General features: G+C 59.0%; 2 long non-coding RNA genes across 2 annotated transcripts in view; one reads left to right on the top strand and one right to left on the bottom strand.

The window, feature by feature from the left end:
* LOC131837173 (uncharacterized) overlaps positions 1–19,600 on the bottom strand; it is a 222,503-nt gene that overhangs the window by 3,015 nt on the left and 199,888 nt on the right. The window lies entirely within an intron of this gene.
* The window catches only part of LOC131837165 (uncharacterized), a 31,454-nt gene continuing 20,240 nt past the window's right edge, over positions 8,387–19,600 (top strand). The window contains exons 1-3 of the long non-coding RNA XR_009355954.1: positions 8,387–8,465; positions 8,900–9,016; positions 16,779–16,960. This is a non-coding gene — a long non-coding RNA (uncharacterized LOC131837165). The remainder of the gene's footprint in view (positions 8,466–8,899; positions 9,017–16,778; positions 16,961–19,600) is intronic.

Genomic DNA, 19,600 nt, shown 5'->3' with positions numbered 1-19,600 from the left:
TTTCTCAGTAACGTTCCTTTTGAAAAATGCTCAGCTTGCCCAGCGAAATAAAGTGCAAGAATGACTTGGCCCTATGGGGAGTGATTGATGTGGTAAGCAGACCAGGCTGCCAGGGCCACATACCTTGGAAGGGGGGTGCTTTGAGGACTGCCCCCCAATCCTGCATGAGCCAGAGGGGCACCAGGAGGAGAAGAGCCTGGAAGAGCTTGAGATGTAGCCCCTTAGAGGACATCGTCAAACCAGGCAGGGGAAACCCTGGGCTTTGTGGGATGAGTGAGGGTCTCCTTGGGCAGCACTGAGGCAGAGAGGGAGTGATGGACTCCCCCCCCCCCCCGCGAACAGGCAGTGGGGGGCTCAGGGGACAGGCTGTTCCTGAGACCTGGGGCAGGGTGAATGTTGGAGTGGGGGAGGGGCAGTTAGACCCCTTACACCCCCACCACTTACACCCCAGACCATCCTGCGGGGTGGGAAGCAGATAAATGGCTTCCCCATGCCCCCAGCCCTATCCCCCAGCTGGATGCTCATCCCCTCCCTCAGAGAGGACTGGGGGTCAGGTCCCTGCCTGGCAGGATCCCCATCAGAGAGATAGTCCCTCTCCCCCCAGGAATGTGCATGAAATCCCAGTAACTCTCTCCAGCTGGGCCTAACCTTGGAGAGGGCTCTGAGACAAACCCCGTGGCAGGGGTGAGCTTCTGGGAAAATTAGCCTCTTCTGTGCGCCATCCTTTTTTCTCCTAACGACAACTCAAGGTGTGAAGAGCAGGTGGGAGGGGCTGGGAGGCCTGGTGACACTGGGGAGAGCATTCCAGATGACCAGAACACCTTGTGCAAAGTAGAGTGTCACAGCCTCTCACACTGTCCGCATGTGTAAACACACACAAACACACACACACACACAACAGGGAGACCCTGACCCCTTGCTGCTCACACAGGCCTAGACAAGTTGGGGTTTGTGGATCATGACCAGCAAGGGACAAGGGAAAGCTGAGGGCAAGGCTGAGAGGCCAACAGGTGGGATTAGAGAAGGGGCCCTAGCCCCAGCCACCTGGAGATGCCCAAGGAGCAGACATGTCCCTGCCCTACTAGAAACAACACTTACTAAGCACTGACTAGTCACAGGTACCATACTAAAGGCCTGAACCTCATGCACACCTGTTGTTAGTCCCATTTTACAGATGAGGACACTGAGACTCAGAGGGTTTGAGTGAGTTGCCCCAAGATTATACAGCTGAGTAAATGGCAAGCTCAAGACTCAAAACTGAGCTGGCCTGTCTTCCTCCCCAGTTGAACTTACAACCAGAGGCAGCAGGGGTCACGAAACACACCCTCCCTCCCCCGCCAAACAAGGTCCTCAAGGGGGCTGGTCAGAGCCCCTTACCGAAGATCGGATTGCCTGGTTTCCATCACCAGTGAGCTGTGTGACCCTGAGCATTTTACTGACCTTCTCTGAGACTCCACTTACCCATCTGACAGCAGAGGCAAAGGGGTGGAAGCCTCAAATGAGACGATGTAGGAAAAAGTGCATGTACTATGTGAGTGACATAATGACAATGTGGCCCCAGGTATAGCTTAGAAGTCTTCAAACTTCCAGGGACCAACATCACCACCACCAATTTACACTGATTGACTAGTGATGACAAAAAGAGTGACCATTTCTTACACGCGCTCTGTGCCAGTCACCATGCTAGGCCCCTTCCATAATTTCCATCTGCCCGAGACAAAAGATCACACGCCCGGGACCTGGGAGGGAAGAGGGATGGTGCCCATCTGGAGCCCCCGGTCTCCATCTAGGAGGTCTGAACGAGGTGACTGCAAAGTGACCAGAGATCAGAACCTAAGCAAATTCTGTGGCCAAGAGGAAAGGGTATTTGCACTAACGCTGATGCCCCTGAGCAGACACAGGGCTAAGCACAGCCCAGTCCCGAAGCTTCAGCCCCAGCCTTAGTCTAGGCCCACCTCTAGCCCTGGGCTAGAGTCAGGCCTCCTAGCTCTCTAGCCCAAGGGAAGGAGAAGGCAGAGGCCTGGCTGAGTCCAAGCCACAATTGCCAGCCAGCCACGGACTGGCTGCATCCGTTCCAAGCCTCTGGGTGGGTTCCCCCACCACCCAGGCTCAGGGAGGCTGAACTGTGGAAGAGAGCAAGCGTCTGCTCCTGGGCAAAGGGAAGAGATTTCCACAACCTCCAATGTTAAGAGCCAGGCAAGGAGTTCATGCAGGGCCTTAGGAGGCCAGCTGGGAGGTTCATCTTGATGCTGAGGCCACAGGGCTCCAGGGCCAGCGCTGCTGGTTCCCGAGCATGGAGGGCTGAGCCCGAACCCCCGCCGTCCTGCACTGCCCTCAGCCCCAGCCTCAGTGGTGCCCTGGCCTGGGCTGTCAGAAGTGTCGAGCGTCCCTGAAACAACGAGATTAAAACGAGTCTCAGGAGCCTTGCCTCCGTCAGATACTCAGGGATGCTCGGGTCCCTGTGAAGCACTTGCTGGGCTGCCTTCAGACCTACCCAAGAGAGGAGAATGATCCAGAGCATCCCCACCCAAGCCCTTGGCACCTGCCTCTGGCTGGCGGGAAGGAGCCACTCCTGCACACCTGGGCTGGAGAGAGGGCCAGGTGGACTCTGACCCACTGGGTGGGCCCTAGGCAATGTAATCAGCCCCTCCCCCACCCAGCCAGTCCTACCTCCCGGCATTGGGTGGGGCTACATCCGGATACCCAGCCTCCTCCGAGCTCCTGGCCCCCCAGAAACACCTGTTCTGCCTGCATCTAGTGATGCATCTAGTCTAGGCAGACTACCCCGGGAGAGCTTTGTGAGCAGAACGGCCAAGAGCTGCCCCAAGGAGCTCAGGAAGAGGCGGCTACAGGGGCGCTCTGGTCTGTGGAGCTTCGGAGAAAGCAGTGTCTCTGTCCCCAAGCAGGGGTAGCGGGACAGAGCGTGTCACATTACCTATGGATAAAGTGAAGCCTCTGAGTGGGGTATGGCTCCTCCCCTGCCCTGTCTCCCCTTGCCTCCCGTTTCCCAGCCACATCCCAAACTTGCAATATCTCTCACACAGTCTGCGTTTCCCATCGGGTCCTTGCCACACTCCTCACCTTATCGACAATGTTCTACTGGTAAACTCCTATAAGCCTTTCAAAACCGGGCTCAGAAGGCTCCTCCTGTGCGAAGCCATGAGCTCCGGGAGCCACCCGCTCTCTTCTCCACGCCTGTCCCGGGCCTGGGACAGACTTCCTTTGAGGAATCACAAAATAGGGTGCTTATTTGTGTACATTTCTGACTTCTCCATGAGCCAGAGGCAAGACTGCCATCACCCGTCCCAGTGCCCTGCACACAGAAGGTGCTCGGGATGTGTTTGCTGAGCTGTTTGCTCAGTCACATGTTTACTGAGGGGCAATGGGTAGAGCACGCGGGTGTGCTGTGAAGCCACCGAGCACGGGTTCAGGACCACTGATGACAAGTACAGAGTCAGGGTGGTGGGAGAAGCAGACATGGGGTACTGAACGCAGGCTGGAATCCAAGCACCTCACAGTGCGGAGGGCAGATCTGGTTTCTCTCCCTGGCCTGCAGCTCCCCCACCCCCAGACTGGACCCCAGTCTGTGTTTACCTCCTAACCGGGGAATCTCGCGTTCTCAGTCTAAGGGCAGGAAAACCGGGTGTGTTGTCACCATGTGACAGGTAAAAACACTGAGACTTCCAGGTGTCACTGGCTCAGCCCCAGAAACCAGCAGGAGGCAGTTGGTCCCCGGGGCCTGAGCCAAGGCAGGTGCACGCTCTGCCTGGAGGGGGACTCCTGTGTCCCAGAGAGACCAGGCCGTGCCCACAGAAGGAAACAAGGGACTTCAGAAGTCGACCCTGTTCGATTCCAGCCGTGGCGTTCCTGGCAGTGGGACTCCGGACAACCCACTTGACCCCTTTAAGCTTTCTCAGTCAACGCAACCAGCCTCAGCCGGGCACCCAGCCTGGCTCACGGAAGATGCTCTCTAGAGGCCTGACCCCCTGCTCACACACAGGTCCCCCGCTCTCCCAGGCCCCGGCCAGGCCCGGCTGTCTGCAGGTGACCAGTCCTGCCCCAAAGCCTGCGGCGCTGGGTGTGGGGGAGTGGATTCGTCCCGGTGTAACCAGAGAATGTCTGAGGGCCCAGTGCCAGGGCTCCAGCGGGGGCCAGCACGGGGCCCCTGCCTCACAGCTGTCAAGGGGAGGCTCAGACACAAAGCAACACAGGGCGAGGGGGTCGGTGGGGATGTGTCTGGTGAGGGGTGCGGGGGACGCAGCTTCTCACCACACGAGGGGCCGGACCAATAATACGACCCGCAGCCTCATCAGAGAACGTCACCCAGATGCAGGCTCCCGTGTCTGCTCCGCCACCAACTGGCTGGGTGACCTCGGGCAAATTACTTAACCTCCCTGAGCCCCATTTTTCTCACTGGGAGTACCATTATCAAATTTCGCAGCCTCGCCATGAGCCTCAGACAGACCCCACATCAGCACAGGTGCCTGGCACAGACTTCCAGCCAACTTCTCTTTCCCTTGTCGCCATGTCTCATTCCTTGTGTACATTCCCTCCGCCTGTCTTTCTTCCACCAGGGTGGGACCCTCCAGAGGGATCAAGCAGGGTCCCGGGGCTCTTGGGATCTGGCACTCCTATTTTGTGATGGTGGGATAGGCAGAGAGGGCAGTTGGGAGGGAACAAAACCCGAGTTATCCACTCTGGCCCTGGCCCTTTGTGGCCTTGCCTGCAGCATCCTGTCCACTTTGGCCCTTTGCCCTGATGCCCACATGGGCATATCCGCGGTGTCACTACCATATGTCGCTGTCTACACTGTAAGCATGTCTTTACAAGGACAGCTGCCTCCCTCTCCTGCTGAAGGGGCCCCAGAGTCCCAGGGGGAGCTCACCTGGAAGCAGGGAGGCAAGGCTGGCAGGAACCGGTCTCTCCCTCCTGCCCAGATGCTCCATGGGGCCGCCCCCCAGCCCCCAGGGTTAGCTGGCTGGGGGAAGCAAGAAACCTGAATGCTGTGAGCCAGACAGGCTTGCGTTCCTCTGTTCGCTTTCCCGTGGCTGCCCTAGCCAGCCCTCTGAGAGGCCAGCCTGCCTCGGCTATGCGGAGAGACATGGGGATGTAGGTTTGCCTTGTGCCCCTAGAAACAGAATTCCAGGAGCCAGTGCCTTGTGGGGGGAGGGGCTGAGGCCTCTGCACCCACGAGCAGAAGGGGAGGGTCTCTTGGAAGATTTGCAGCTGAGATGCGGCCTGAAGAGGTTTTTAGAAAGATCACTGGGGCTCAAGGGTGGAGAGGGGCGTGGAGGAGACCAGACTGGGGCAGGGAGGCCAGGAAGGCTGGTGGCATTGACCAGGGTTGGTGGCATCAGAGGCAGGGAGGAGCGGCTGTCCCAGAGAGCTGCTGGCCAGGAGGAAGGAATGGGAAGAGGAATGGAAGGCAGCAGAGCTCAGAGGCAGGGCCCGGGCCTCCTGCCTCCCTGCTGCCCAGGGCCCAACAGTGCCTGGGACACTGCAGAGGAGCAGAACAGGCCCACAGAACTGGAGCAGCAGCAGGGCTGGAAACCAGGGCAGAAGCAGGAAGGCTTGAGGACAAAGAGGAAAGGCCATGCTGAGATGCTACCGTTTGCAGGAAAGGGGGCAAGGTTTGTTTAAGTGACCTCAGTTATCCCGGCCCAGGGAGTCTGTGGCAGTTAGGAGACAGTGCTGGCGGAGAGCCAAGGGTCTAAGGAGAGGTCTCTGGAGTCCCCATCACATACACACACACACACACACACACACAGACACCGCCCTCCCGAGGGGGCCACGGCCCTCCAGCGGTGGATGGACAGATGCTAGGGACAGACAGGAGCCCGGCCAGGGAGACACTGCAGACTCGCTGGGAGCCACGGCTGGCGTGGAGGTCTCCCCCAGGCCCCGCCTCTGTCAGGGCCCAGGATGGCAGAGAGAGAGAGGCAGGTGCTTGTCAATCCCGCTTCGGGAAAATTGGCTCCATGATGTTTATTGCAAACTGCAATTTAGCGCCTCTATTCAGGTGCTCTTGTGTTTAATTATATATAATACGGTGTAGGGAGGAGAGAGGGAGGAAGTACATAGGATTTTCTCACCAGTCCCTTCCTCCCTGCACGTTGCAAGGGGCAGAGGCGAGAAACAAAGCCCAGCAGAGGGAGGGAAGGAAGAGGCCTGGCGCTGCCGTGGTCTCGCAGGCCAACCTAGGGTATGAGGAGCCTGTGCTCCAAACCCCCGTTCCCTAGTTTAGGCTCCTTTCCAGCAGCCTCGAGGTGTTCTTATCTTCAGGGACAGCCAGTGGCTCCAGCTCAGACTGAGAAATTGGTCAATGAACCTTCACAACCCCCCAGGACCCTTTCTTCGTGACGCCCGGAGAGACGGAGTGATTCGCCCCACCCATCACGGAGCCGGCTGAGAGGGGGCTGCCTGTCCCCCAGCCCCACTTCCTACCCCTGGGCCTCATGCCCCGGGGCAACGGCCAGGTGCCCCCAGACAGAGGGTGGCCTTTCCAGACAGAGGGCTTCGACGGTGGTCCTCTGGGTTTTTCAGTCTCCACAGTGGACAGACTTGGTTTGCCCCCCACCCAGGCTCCCCATGCAATCTCAGAGTTTCCATCTTCCGTCCCGGCCTCCCTCTCCAGAGCTGCGAGGGCAAAGCACCAATTAGTTCATTTGCTTGTTTAATTGGGTAGGGAGGGGAAGAAAATTAAACTCCTCAACAGGAATCCTCCCTGCAGGGCCAGAGAGAGGATGTGGGGGTGGGGACTCCCATCTCTGAGCACCCCTCTGTCTGCCCTGGTTCCCCCCTTTCCCAACCCCACCTCCATGCCCCAGATCCCCAGATCTGAGCGGAGTCTGGGATTAGAGCGCCCTGGGGAGGCGGAGTAGGAGGTCTACCCACCCTAACTGGGGCAGCCCCTCCCAGAACTGGAGCATGGTGGGGGGGGGGGGGGGATGGAGGGAGCCACGGGGAAGGGGAGGGAGGTGAGGGCAGGGCATTGCCTCAGGGTCTGATTCTTGTGCTTTGTGCCCCTCTCCTACTCTAAGAATCCTCTCTCTTCTTCGCTCTCTCTCAACCTCTCTCTCTCCCTTCATCTCCTGGCTTCAGAAAAGCCCCTCCCCCGGGGGGGTCCAGAACACGTGGCCAGGTTCTTAGGGGGCACCGTGGCCGTGGTCCTCATCTTTGCTGTGGCGCTTGCTGTCTTCTTACTGCATCGCCAGCAGCAGAAGAACCGGCTGGAGACAGACAGCGGCGGGTGAGTGCTGGCAAGCCTGCTCCCCTGCCCACCCAGACGCCCCCTCAACTGCCGGGGCCGCTAAGAGAAGCAGGTGTGCGACCGGAATCCGCGGCTTACAGACAAGGAGACCATAGGTTAAATACCTCCCACAAGTCTACCCTAGCCACGGACACGGGTGAGGGCAGAAGTCCATGAGGAACGAAATATCTACGAGTTAATTAAAAACAGCGTCAGAGAGGTTCCTGGGTGGCTCAGTGGGTTAAAGCCTCTGCCTTCGGCTCAGGTCATGATCCCAGGGTCCTGGGATTTGCCCCCCCCCCCCCCCCCCCCCGCAGGCTCTCTGCTCAGCAGGGAGCCTGCTTCCCTTCCTCTCTGTGCCTGCCTCTCTGCCTACTTGTGATCTCTGTCAGATAAATAAGTAAAATCTTAAAAAAAAAAAAAAAAAAAAAACCAGCATCAGGAATAGGCCACACAAGCTATTCTGGAGCATGAGGCGAAGGAAAACTCAGTAACCCCAACCCTACCTTTTTCTCAACACATTGATATTTGGTTTGTGGATTTTTGCCTGAATTGGGGTTTTTGTTTTTTTCTTTAAGATTGTATCTATTTATTTGAGAGACAGAGATCACAAGTAGGCAGAGGGACAGGCGGGGGGAAGCAGGCTCCCCGATGAGCAGAGAGCCCAATGCGGGGCTCGATCCCAGGACCCTGAGATCATGACCTGAGCCGAAGGCAGAGGCTTCAACCCACTGAGCCACCCAGGCACCCTTAATGTGGGTTTTAAATATATTATATTACAATAGTATTTATTGTGCCATCTGAGATTTCTGGTTCCCCCAGGCCACAATAGAGGCCTCCCTCGCCTCACCCTGGTCCTAGCCTAGGTGCAGCCTCTGGATTTCCTGCTGTCCTCCAAGCTAGGACCCCTGAGACTCACAGGGTTCCCGCACCTAGGCTGGAGGGAGGGACAGGCTGGGCTGGGGCAGACATACCCAGGAGCTTCCACCCAGCAGTGCTGGGCGACAGCACCCCGAGCTCTGACCTGTCTGGGGGCAGAGCCCCGGGGGCCACCATGGAAGTGGGCTCGGGGACCCCTAACTGGCTCATGGCCTGACAGGAACAGAAACCCTGTGTGTGAGCCTCATTCTGTTCTCCCAGGACGGCCCTGCCCTCCTCCCAGAAGCTGGAGCCTTCTCCCGACAGGCATAGCCACCGTGCACCTGAGGACATCCAGGTGGGCCTGAGTCCCTGGAAGGAGGGGGTGGGGAGGAAAAATGGGAGATGGCCCCAGGGTGGGACCCAACCCAAAAGCAGAGCCCTCCCTCATACACCGGTCCCTAAACGGACCCCAGTACACAGCTCGCAAAAGGCCAGGCCTAGGCGACAGGCCGATGCCCGGACTTTCCCCCTTCCCCATGCTGCAAAATGACACACCAGCCAGGGCCCACAGCTCTTCCTCCATCTCTCAGCCTCCCACTGCATTTGTTCATGAAAAGCAAATCCTCAGGCATCTAGCAGATGCCTGGCCCCATGCTGGTCCAGGCACCATCGTGGTGAAGGCCGGGATGGGGGTGCGTGGGAACAAGCTGGGGTGGGGGGGAGTCCAGGAGGGCTGCCTGGAGCAGGGCAGGGGGAACAGACTGTGTAACAGCTCGCCTCCTCTTTCAGATTCTCCACCTGGAGCCGGGGAAGCCCCCGCAGCCACTGGAGCAGGAAGAGCTAGAGCAGCTGCCCCTTCAGACCCCCTACTATGATCTGTGCACCTCCCCCTCCTACCGCCCCTCGGTAAGGACCCCCAGCCAACCCAGCTGCACCTAGCGAGGGCCCCGCTGCCTGGAAGGAAAGTGGACACAGGAAGCCCAGGAGACAAGGCAGGGAGGGAGCTTATCGACCCGACAGGGAGGGCAGGGGTGGCCCTTCGTGTTCGCACAGGGCAGGTGCCCTGGGCAGAGCGGGGCTTGGACAGACCAGGGCAGGAGGGTATGGTTTCCCAACCTGAGGACCTGATCTCCCCCGCACTCTCCCCAAGCCCTGCCTTTCAGCTCTGTGCCCTGCGCCCGGTCCCCAGTCCCCAGCCCTGCCGACTATCACCCAAAACCGGCAACAGCCCCTCTCCCTGGCCCCACTCCCAGCCTCTCAGAGGGCCAGCATCCGCTTGAACGGCTGCCGCCTCTGCCCACAGCTTCTGCCTTTCAGCAGACGCGGGGCTGGGCGGCGCCCATACGGTGCCAGCCCAGAGACCCAGGCCAGACCACCTGGGCCCAAAGATAACACATTCTCTCCTGGCACCCGTGGGAGAGCCAGGCCTTTGTCTTCATACAACACAACCATCCTCCCTCTCTGCTGGAAATGCCAAAGTGAGTCCATCTTGAGAAGCCAAATCCTGCCCCCGGGGAGGGAGGGAGCATTCCCAGGTGGCCTAGCCCAGAGGACCGACCTAGGCCCTACTTTGAGATTCTATGCAGGGTAGGAGACCACCAGCCATTTACTGTTCCTCCCCCAACCTAGAAACATGAATGTGAGCTAGAACTCACTGTGGACACAGAGTCCACTCCCTAGACAGCCACTAGACTGCCCCTTCCCACGTGGGGATGCACACCGACCCCTGTGTCCCAAGATGTGCTGCGCAGCCCTGCCCGTTCCAGCAGAAGAGACCACAATGGCAGTGTGAGTATCTGCTGTGTGCCAGGCATTTCGTGGCGAGGTTTCAAGCCCTCTTCTGTCCAACCCTCACACCAACCTATCTTGTGAGTCCTGTTGTCGCCCTCATTTTCTAGAGGAGGAAACAGGGGCTCAGTGGAATTGAGGGTTGTCCAAGATCACCCAGTGAGCGCTGAGAAAAGTGCTATTCCAACCCCTGGTCCTCCGGCTCCCTAGTCCGGGCCCTAACCACACAGCAGCCACGAGGACGAGCATACCTGTGGGGCGTCTGCCTAAAGACAGAGGAGCCCCAGGAGGCTGGCAGAGCCATCTTGGGCCTCAGGTTTCCTGTCCACAGCAGAACGCCCAGCTCTGCCGCCTGGCTGTCCCTCAGCTCCGGGGGCCCAGAGAGCACACAAGGCAGCCCCCAGAGCTTGGGTTTGGTGTCCTGAGTTGGGTATTGGCTGTCACTTTAGGCCACATAATAAGTACAGAGATTCTGTCCACCCACCCCTTCCTGAGGATGGTGAGAAAGAACCCCGTTCCCAGGCCTGAATGTGGTCGAGGTGGGAGGGAGTGCAGAGACGCCGAGAGTTCCAGAAAGGAGAAAGCCATGCCCCATTCAGGATTCTCCAAATCTGCCTCGTTCCTCACTCAGCCCCTAGTCTAGAGTGCATAAACTTGCCAGAGCCCTGAGAAGGGGGGAAGGAGGGGAAGAAGCAGAAATGGCAGGCGGGGGGCAGGGTCGGGGGGAGATTTTGGGAGGGGGGGCGCTGAGGCACAGGGGGAGAGGTAAGTGATGGAAGTTACTGATTCAGAAAATCATGGACGACTCCCGTGGGACCCCCTGAAGAGGGGGGCCAGGCTCGGCATAAAAATCGCTCTGATGTAAGGGGACAGCTGCAGCTGGCCCCAATCCCCACTAACGACTTCTCAGTCCTGCTCGCTGACTGCTGCCCTATCAGCCTGGCATGCACAGCCCTCCCTCAGGGCACGGGAGGGGCCGGGCTCAGGGATAGTCCCACCGCCTCGGCCCCCCACAATGCACACTCATCGTCCTCTCTCCTACAAGCCCCCGACCCCGGGACAGCCTACCTCGGCCCCACATTCCCAATACACACTCCCCTTGGCAACCTCCTCTCTCGTACAAGCCCCCGACCTCAGCACGTGGCTCTGACCCCATCCGCTCCCTAACAGCCCTCCCTCCCTGGCCTCCGCACATACTGGATTGGGGGAAACCTGGACGAAGCTTGTGCGTTTGAGAAACACAGTAAGACAGCTTGGGACAAAGAACAGAGGGAGCCAGCTGCTACTCACCAGCCACGGGCAGGCGGGGCCAGGCGCCAGGGATGCCCTATGTCCTGAACAGAGGCCACGCGATTAGGGCACTGAGGTGGATGGGTGCTCATGAGCGTGGCCTGTAGGGTGGCGTAGGGAGATCAGCTCTGGCGTCCTGAGGAGACACTGGTGTTCTCGCCAAAAGAAGTGTAATTCCTTTTGGCCCGCAGAGCAGTTGCTGGGCCGGGAGCGGATTTATCCCCAGCCCTCAGGGCTGTTGACACCGCAGCTTGTATACAACTCCCGTTATTGATGTTGTCATCAAATCTCCTTCCCAACAAGTGGTGAGAGGGAGCCCGGCCCAGAGCATGCACTGTTCATGAAGGCAGGGCTCTGGAGGGGCAGGGGAGGGCTGCCAGAGGTTTGGGGGCCAAGAACTAGAGCCTCACCCAAGCTCGGCGTGCCCCCCCACCCTGGGCGGCCCCATCGCCATGCTGCACACGTGCCCTAGGGCGCTGACCAAGCCTGCCGCACAGCCCTCAACCTCCATCAAGGTTTCTGGGCTAGGACACCGCTCAGGTGGCGGGTACCGTTGGCAGAGCTTGGTGGCTCTAGGCTAGAACTCAGGAAGGACATCCAGAGGCTCCAAAGCAAGAGATCTAGAAGAGCTGGGAGGAGGAGACACTGCGGGACATTTAAGGAGAGGGCCCTGCATCTCCTCTATCTTGGGAAGACCAAGCCCAGAGCAGGAGCAGAAGACAGCACCGAGGAGTCCTATGACTCAGTTCGAGTCCTATGACTCTCTCAAGACGGAGCCACCAAGACGGGATGAGATGTGCAGAGCTGCGGTGGGGGTTGGCGGTGAGGGACCAAGGAGGGAGCCGGCAGGGAGAGCCAGCAGCCCCTGCTGCAGGTCTGACACCCAGGAAGGGAGAGAGGAAGGAAGGAGCGTTGGACGGGAACGTCTCAGGCTGCCGCGCGGTCTACAAAAGCTTGGAGCAGGCCCCAGAGAGAGAGTCCTAGAGCCGCAGCTGGCTGCAAGAGGAGTCCTGCAGCCGCAGGAGGAGTCCTGCACCCGATCCCTGTCATGCTCCATCCTTGGTGGGGGCGGCCTGAGGACAGTGATGGGGACCGTGAGCTCAGCACACACGCGGTGGTGGATCAGCCCCCAGCGGACCTGAAATGCGCATGTCCATGGATGGGAGGGTCCACCTTGGCACCACGGGGGTCTGCTCCCTGCTCCACGGGCTCCTCCATACCCCCAGTAGATCTCAGGGTCACAACTGGCACTCATCTCTCCTTTCCACACCCCCACTAGTGTCCCCTCGCTCAGCTACCACCTCGTTCAGCAGGTCTTGGCAGCTTGCCCAGAGCTACAACCCAAATCTTCATTCCTGAGGGGGTCTGAGCCCCAGACCCTCATGCCCTCCTCAGCCAGGCTGCGGCATGTGTCCATTCACCATTAAAGGAGAAGAAGCCGCAGGAGTCACCTGTGCCCTACACACACCCCTTGCCCCCTCCCCGCTATGTGACAGCAGCCCTGCCAAGAGGGGCTCCTTCTGGGTTGGCTGAACACGAGGAGCCCCCTGGGCCGGTGACAGCCTCAGCTGACAGTTCAGTGGGGCCCTCTGCCCTGTAGAGCCCACAGTTGTGAGGATGGGAAGTACAAATTCTCCCTGGGCCCCTGGGAGTGATTGTCAGCCAGGAGGCAGGGGGGCACTCCTGTTTTCCCTTGGGTCCCTGGACCTATATATTTTCCTGCTGGGGGCCCAGCACTCCAGAGGGGCCCTTCCAAGTCTTGCCACCGAACGAGCATGTCTCCCGGCATTTAGACGGGCTGCCATTTGATTAAGCCTACAGCAGTCAGCATTCTCTGGGCTCCTTTCTGCAAGGCAGACTGAGGAGTTAAGACAGGGACCCCCCCTGCATCCTTCAAGGCTGTCATGATGGCATTAGTCTCTCCTCAGCCTCCATATGACATCACTTTTGACCGGCTCTCTTGGCTGGTGGGGGCAGTTCCAGAAGTTTCCACTTGGCTCTTATCCCACAGACCAAGGGTCCAATGTGGTGTTAGCACCACGATCCCAATTCTGCGCTTGCAATGGGAAATGCCATGCCCCCTACCCATGATCTGGCCCATTCCCTGGGGTCCTTGCCAGAGTGTTGAACCCCATGTCCTAAGAAAGTGCCACCAAGTGAATGCATTTTTGCTTATGCTGTCTTTGTTATGACCCCTTTGGTCAAGAACACTCAAAACCTAGCTAGCTGGGCTTCTGCTGTGATGCACTATTAGGTGTGGTCGGTCCTCCTCTGTGAGGCTGCTGTCCCCGCCCTGGCTCCTGCTGGGCTTTATCTTCCCTCCTCAGCCAGGCAGCCAGGAGCAGAGGTGGGGAATGTGCCTGGGGCCTCCCAGCATCTCCTCATATAGAATGGTGTTCACTCTTAAACGGGGGACAGGCAGGCCACCTGTGTGCTGTGAGGGACACATCCATTTACCCTCACCTCAGCTGTAGAGTTCCAGATTTCCCCAGCCAGAGCCCTGACCTCAGCACAACAAAGCTGGCTCAGCTGGGCATCTCTGGAGCTCCGTGAGGCTTCTTCTCCAGTCCCGGGTCTATTCTTCTGCCAGGTCCACTCCACTGTGGGAGGAAGTGGGAGCTCTCCGTAACCCCCCAAGATGTTCCTCTGGCTCTCACACTGAGCCTCTAACTGTCGGGGGCCCATGGTTTCTCATTATCCCTCTACAAGGGCCCACAGAAATAACCACCAGTCAACTCCATGGCTTCTCTGACACAGTTTTCTGCATATCTCAAAGGCCTGAACCACTGTAGCTGATCCCCTCTGCCAGGATGCCCTCCCAGGCCTCCACTGGGACTGTTACCACCGGGCTGCATCCTACCTTCCCCTCGGAGTGGGTCCTAGCTGGCAGACCCAAATTCCTACTTCCTAAGACCATTCCTGGCATCATTTGTGTTGGCTCAAGACTTCCCAGAAGAGACAACAAGATAAGATTTGATGTCACGGAGCCACCAAGGATAAGCCTGTGAAGGATAACGGGCAGGGGACCGGAGAAGGCCTGGACAGGCATCAGACACAGTCGGGCCCCAAGAAAGGGGAGGGAAAGAAGGAGGAGCGTGTGGGGAGAATCTCAAACCACTGCCCGGCTGTGAGAGCTCCATTCAGGCCCGTGGGGAACCCTCCAGCCTGAGTCAGAGAGGTCCTGCCCCTGAGGAACAGGCCCACACCAGAGCCCAGCTGCACTCCTCAGTGGCGAGAACAGCAGGGCAAGTATGGTCACGGCTATTGCCATGGTGGCTGCTGGGTTGTCCCCAGACAGTGCCCCCCACAGCAGAGCTGAGCAGTGGATTTCCATGGTCAGTACCGCTTCAGACAAAATGGAGTATGGGAACTCCTAGGCATCCATGAGCTCATGGTGGGGCTGGTAGTTGAGTTTCCCAGGGGCCATCTCAGGGCGCAACTGCTACCCATTGCCCGAACTTGGGCTGGGAGATAGGTGCCTTCTGGGATGGGGACCAGAGGCAGAGCAAAGCCAGTGCCCAGGCCTGATCCTGGCCTGCAAGGCTCCTTGACCTGTCGCCAAGGCATCCCCCACCCCAAGCAGGGGTCAGGTCACTGCTCTGCCTTTGAAAACAGTTCTATTAAGACCGAAAGCAAAGCATCCAGGGCACCCCTCCCTGCCGGAACCCAAGAATAAACTGGAGACCACCCCTCCACCCAACTGGGTGAGACGGTCCCGAACCATCTTTTGCTGTCACCCCTGGTCTCTCTGGCCTCAGCGGGGTTCAGAGCCAAGCCGCTCGGTACAGACGGCACTCAGTTGGGAAGGGCCCACATAGAGAAGTTTTCTGGACGCTGATGGCCTCTCAGCTGTAGCCTCAGTGCAAACATCCCGGGCGTTCCAGCCACTGGAAACACCATCCCAAGGCATCCGCATGATGGGAAGGACAAGAGGCAGGGTCCATTCATCCTGCTGCGCCACCAGACAGAGTGGACATACGGACACGATAGTGTCTGCCTGCCACATAGACACGATCACTGTCTATCCCCCACCTCTGCAGGATGGTCTTCACGCCATCCCAGAGTGGCAGAGCCACCACCCCCCCCATCTGTGGGAGGCTCCGCTTATACAGGCCAAGCTCCTCCTGCTCCAGGGACTCTCAGGGGTGAGGCAGGTCTGCGCTGCCTCCGGCAGCTTCTCCTCTCAGCAGCTGCTACTCACACACCGCCCGGCTTTCCTTGAGCCCACCGTCCCATCCCTCCACCACCCACCCTCCTAGGTGCTCCAAATCAGGGCTTGGGAGCCAGACCTCCTGTCTCTCCAGCCCCCTTTCCCTTCCTTTTGGCTCCAGTCTCCTCTGCCCTCAACCTCCCCCCTCACCTCCAGGCCGGCTCTGGAAGCACTGGGGGCTGCAGATGTGAAGGCGTTAGGGTGTGAATTTCACTTCTGGGAAATCAGGAGCTAATTGCTCTAATCTTAGCCCTGCCATGTGTCCCTGACTGGTCACCGATGGGCACGAGATGGGCGTTGCTGAAAGGAACTATAATCAGGACACTCAGCCTCCCTGCTATGCAGGGAGTCCAGCCAAGGGGAAGTGAGCACCAGCCTAGGTCATAGGGGTCTGCCTCCCATGGTGCAGAGCCCTCCTCCTTGCCCCCAGGATCCTGCCCTCCTGGCCAGGGAGAGCCTCCACCCCTGCTCTGTTGACAGGACCACCTGTCCGTCTGTTTGAACATTCATGGAGCTAAGGAGGAGGAGCTGGTGAGGAAGGCTCTAGAGCTAAGAGCTGGCAGGGCCTCAGAGGTCATGGAGCTACCCTTCTGCCTCGCTAAGTGGGAAACTGAGGCCAGGTGAAGGAGAGGGGCTTGGCCCAGCCACAGCATGAGTCATCACTAGAGCAGCAGCCCCTGCCCTCAGATGACTCTTGTTCTGATAATTCCCAAATCCAGGTAAGAATCAGCTGTAATGCTGTGCCACTGAAGAGCTCGGGATAGAAGCTGGAGCCCTAGGTTCCCATGATAGTGCAAATCCACGTACGTTTGCTCCCCCCTCCCCCATTTTACAATTGAAAAGCTAGGCTCAGTTGGGTCAACGAATCTCACCAGCCACAGCAAGAAGCTCAGCTCAAGGTCAAAGCCAGGTCTTCTGACCCTAAGTTGCATTTTATGCCACCGCTGCTCTGCCAGCATCTTCCCTGGCACCCCGGGCACATCACCTCCCCTCTGCGGGCCTCAGTCTCTGCCCTCTGCAAAATGAGAATGTGGGCAGAAATTATCTCTTGGAGCCAACCACAGTGGGGCCAGGAGCAGGACCCACCCTGCCTCTCGGGGGGCCCTCTCCAAAGCACCCCCCCCCAGTGATCCACAGGGACACAGCTTAGTGGTGCATATAAATGATTTGTGACCAATTTTGTTAACACCTTCACCAAAGCCCTGTGTTCTCCGTTGCCACTGACAGACTGCTTTTCTGCTTCTCGCTCTCCCTCCCTCCATACCTCATAACTCTCCATGGCTCCCTTACACCTCCCCATCTCATCCCAACGCTTGGCTCTGAGGCGCTCTGTCCCTGTTTTGCCCCCTTCTGCCACCTCTCCCTCTGCCTCATTTCTAGGGCTCTCACCTAAAGGACGCAGACATCCACTATGCAGAGCTGGAGACCTCCGCCCTGGAGCTCGGCTCAGAGTCACGGACCACCGTGTCGGGGCCCAGAGAGGCTGTGGAATACGCCACCATCCAGCTGAGCCCACCCTAGCACAGGACCCCTAGCCACCCAGCCCCACCTCCGGACTACAGGTACACTCTGCCCACCACCCTCCCGCCCTGTTGGCCTCTCCTCACCTCCCCAGCAGGACAGGGCTGGAGGGTGCAGGGGAGGTGGGTGAGGCATGTGGAGAAGAAGGTACCTACCCCCAGGTGCCCCGGGGGTGCTGGAACACAGTCTCACTTCCGCCACCAACTTACTGTTACCTCGAGCTTATCATTTCCCCTCTGGGAGACTCAGTTTCCCCACCTGTGAAACAAGGAGGTTAGAACCAACATTTAGGGATCCTTCCTCCTCCAGTGGTCCCCATTTATCCTTCTGTGGCTCCCATGGGCACACACCTCTCCCAGCAGCTGCCTCACTGCCAGCATCATGGTTGACCTCTTAGCCTCACCAGGCATGTGGGTGCTCCACTTTATTTTCTAATCACGGGGCCTCATGGTCAAGGCTACAAGCTCCCATCTCCTCTTGACCTCCCTTGGCTCAGTTGAGCAGCTTGGTTCAACCAACCTTGAGTGAGTAGCTGTTCTGTGCCAGGCACCGTGCTAAGGGCTCCGGTTTCAGAGAGGAACAAGGCAAGTTCCTGCCCAGGGGCTCCCCCAGGAGCCCCTGGGCAGGAAGGGGAACTGCTGGGCTCTGCAGGGGCGGGTGAGCAGGGCTCTCTCTGCAGCCTGGGTCCTGGAGTGGCATGGAGGCCATGGAGCAGAGAATCAGGGACACAGTATGGTCATCGGGGATTCGGCAAACATATGAGCCTCCCTGAGGGGTTAAAGGAAGCTGAAGGCCCCTCAAACTAAGACACTAGAATCACAGGGCTGGAGACTCTAATCCGAGGGCGCACTGCTCCGGCGGCAGATAAGCAAGCCTGAGCTCAAGGCCCTGTGCTTGAGCAGGACGGCGGAGGACGGAGAAAGGGACAGGATGGAGAAGGTCAGGACTGGCCAGGAGAAACACAGTGGTGCTGAGCACGAGAAAAGTCCCAGGAGGCCGGTGAGGGTTGGCATTTCGGGGAGGACCCAGGAGGCACTCTCTGGTGACCCCTGTAGAACATTTCCTCCACTGGGTCCCGGGGCCCAGAGGGGCCAGGACTCTGCTCCCCAACCATCCCATGGGTGTTCTCCACCCCGCTGCCTCTCAGCAGCACCCCGTCTACCCCCAGCCACCTTTACAGCCAGAATTTCACCCAGCCCCACAGCCCACATCAGGTATGGAGGAGTGAAGACCCAGAGGGGATACAGGGTCCTCCCCAAGGCCCCTGTTCGGCTGTCCCTGAAAAACCTGGCATTGTTCCCCTCTCTGAGGACGGGCTGGACAGAAGAGTTACAGCGGAGCCTTCTTGGGAGGTCTGGGCCCCAGGGAGGCACAGCGGGAGGATGGTGTGACGCTTACAGTGAGACCGGCTTGGGCGGGGAGGGGACAGGAAAAAAGGGCATTAATCCCATAGATCCTAATTTGGAAGCCCTCCCAGCCTCTCTGAAGTACAGGGAATTGGGGCGGGTATAATCCTGGGCGCTCCTAGCAGCAACCCAGGCCAGGGAAGGGTTCTGCTGCTGCCGCCCTTATCAGCTTTCATTTGGCAAACCCCCCCCACCCCCGCCAAACATTCCCACTGCCAGCAGAGGCTAAGGGGTGCCGTTGGATCCCAGGGAGGCCCTGTGTTTGGGTCTGAAAGGCGCTGGGCTGGGTTCCGGGTACCTAGGCAGTGTGGGTGGGAGTGCAGAGCAAAAGCACAGGGCAGGGCGGGGCCTTGAGCTGCTGGATTGGGAGGAGGCGGCGGCTGCTGGGCAGGAGCGGGTGGGTTGGCCTCTCCCAGCTCCCAGGCCCTGGCCCCTTCCCACCATGTGTTCTTACTTCCCTGCTTACGGCAGCCCTGAAGGAGGAACTGCGATGTCAGACAGGAACAGGTGCACAGCCACGAGGGCAGACTCTTCCCGTCATGGCAAACCAGGGCCATGAACCCCAGAAGTCCAGGGGTGAGCACCTCACCTCCCTCTCACCCCATCCCTTGGGCCATTTGATGCCTTCAATGAGACCTTGGCCAGAAACATGTTGGAGCCTCTGGATCACTTGACCAATGATTAGCCAGCGGCCCAACTAGCCAGACAGAGGTGCCTCTGCTGGGAGAGGGGATGGTAGGTGAGGGACCGGTGGGCTTCACTGTGTAGGCTCACCCCAGAGCCCAGATTCCAGGGCAGAACTGCCCACGCCCCACTCCCAGGCTATTCTCTCCCGTGCCTCCCCCCACCCCGTGCCCCGAGGCCAAACTCAGCCTTTTTCTGTTTCCCTGCCCCTGGCCTGGCCAGTTCCTGACTGCCCACAGCATTTCTGGTTTCTGTTTCCCCAGTCTCTCTTCCCCACCAGCCTTTCCCTCTCCCTTCCACCAGCTGCTGGCTTCCCGGTTCTCATTCACACATCTGTTCTCTCTCCGGGCTCCGCACTTCCCCCCTACCCTCCCTTCTCTCTCCCACCCTGCCTTCTCCTGGCCTTTCATCTCCCCCTTCCTGGAGCTCACCCCACTGAAGCTGCCGGTTCCAGAGGCCGGGACTTCAAAAGGAGATCAAAGCTGGGTTGCCCCATCAAAGCCTGGGCTCTACCAGGAACAGCCCCCCCGCCCCGCCGCCCTTAGACTATAACTCTCCCTGACAGGCCAGAGTCCCACATCCCAGCACCCC

This window comes from Mustela lutreola, chromosome 1 (genome assembly GCF_030435805.1).
Source record: "Mustela lutreola isolate mMusLut2 chromosome 1, mMusLut2.pri, whole genome shotgun sequence".
NCBI lineage: Eukaryota > Metazoa > Chordata > Mammalia > Carnivora > Mustelidae > Mustela > Mustela lutreola.
This window is presented reverse-complemented; position numbering and strand designations above follow the sequence as displayed.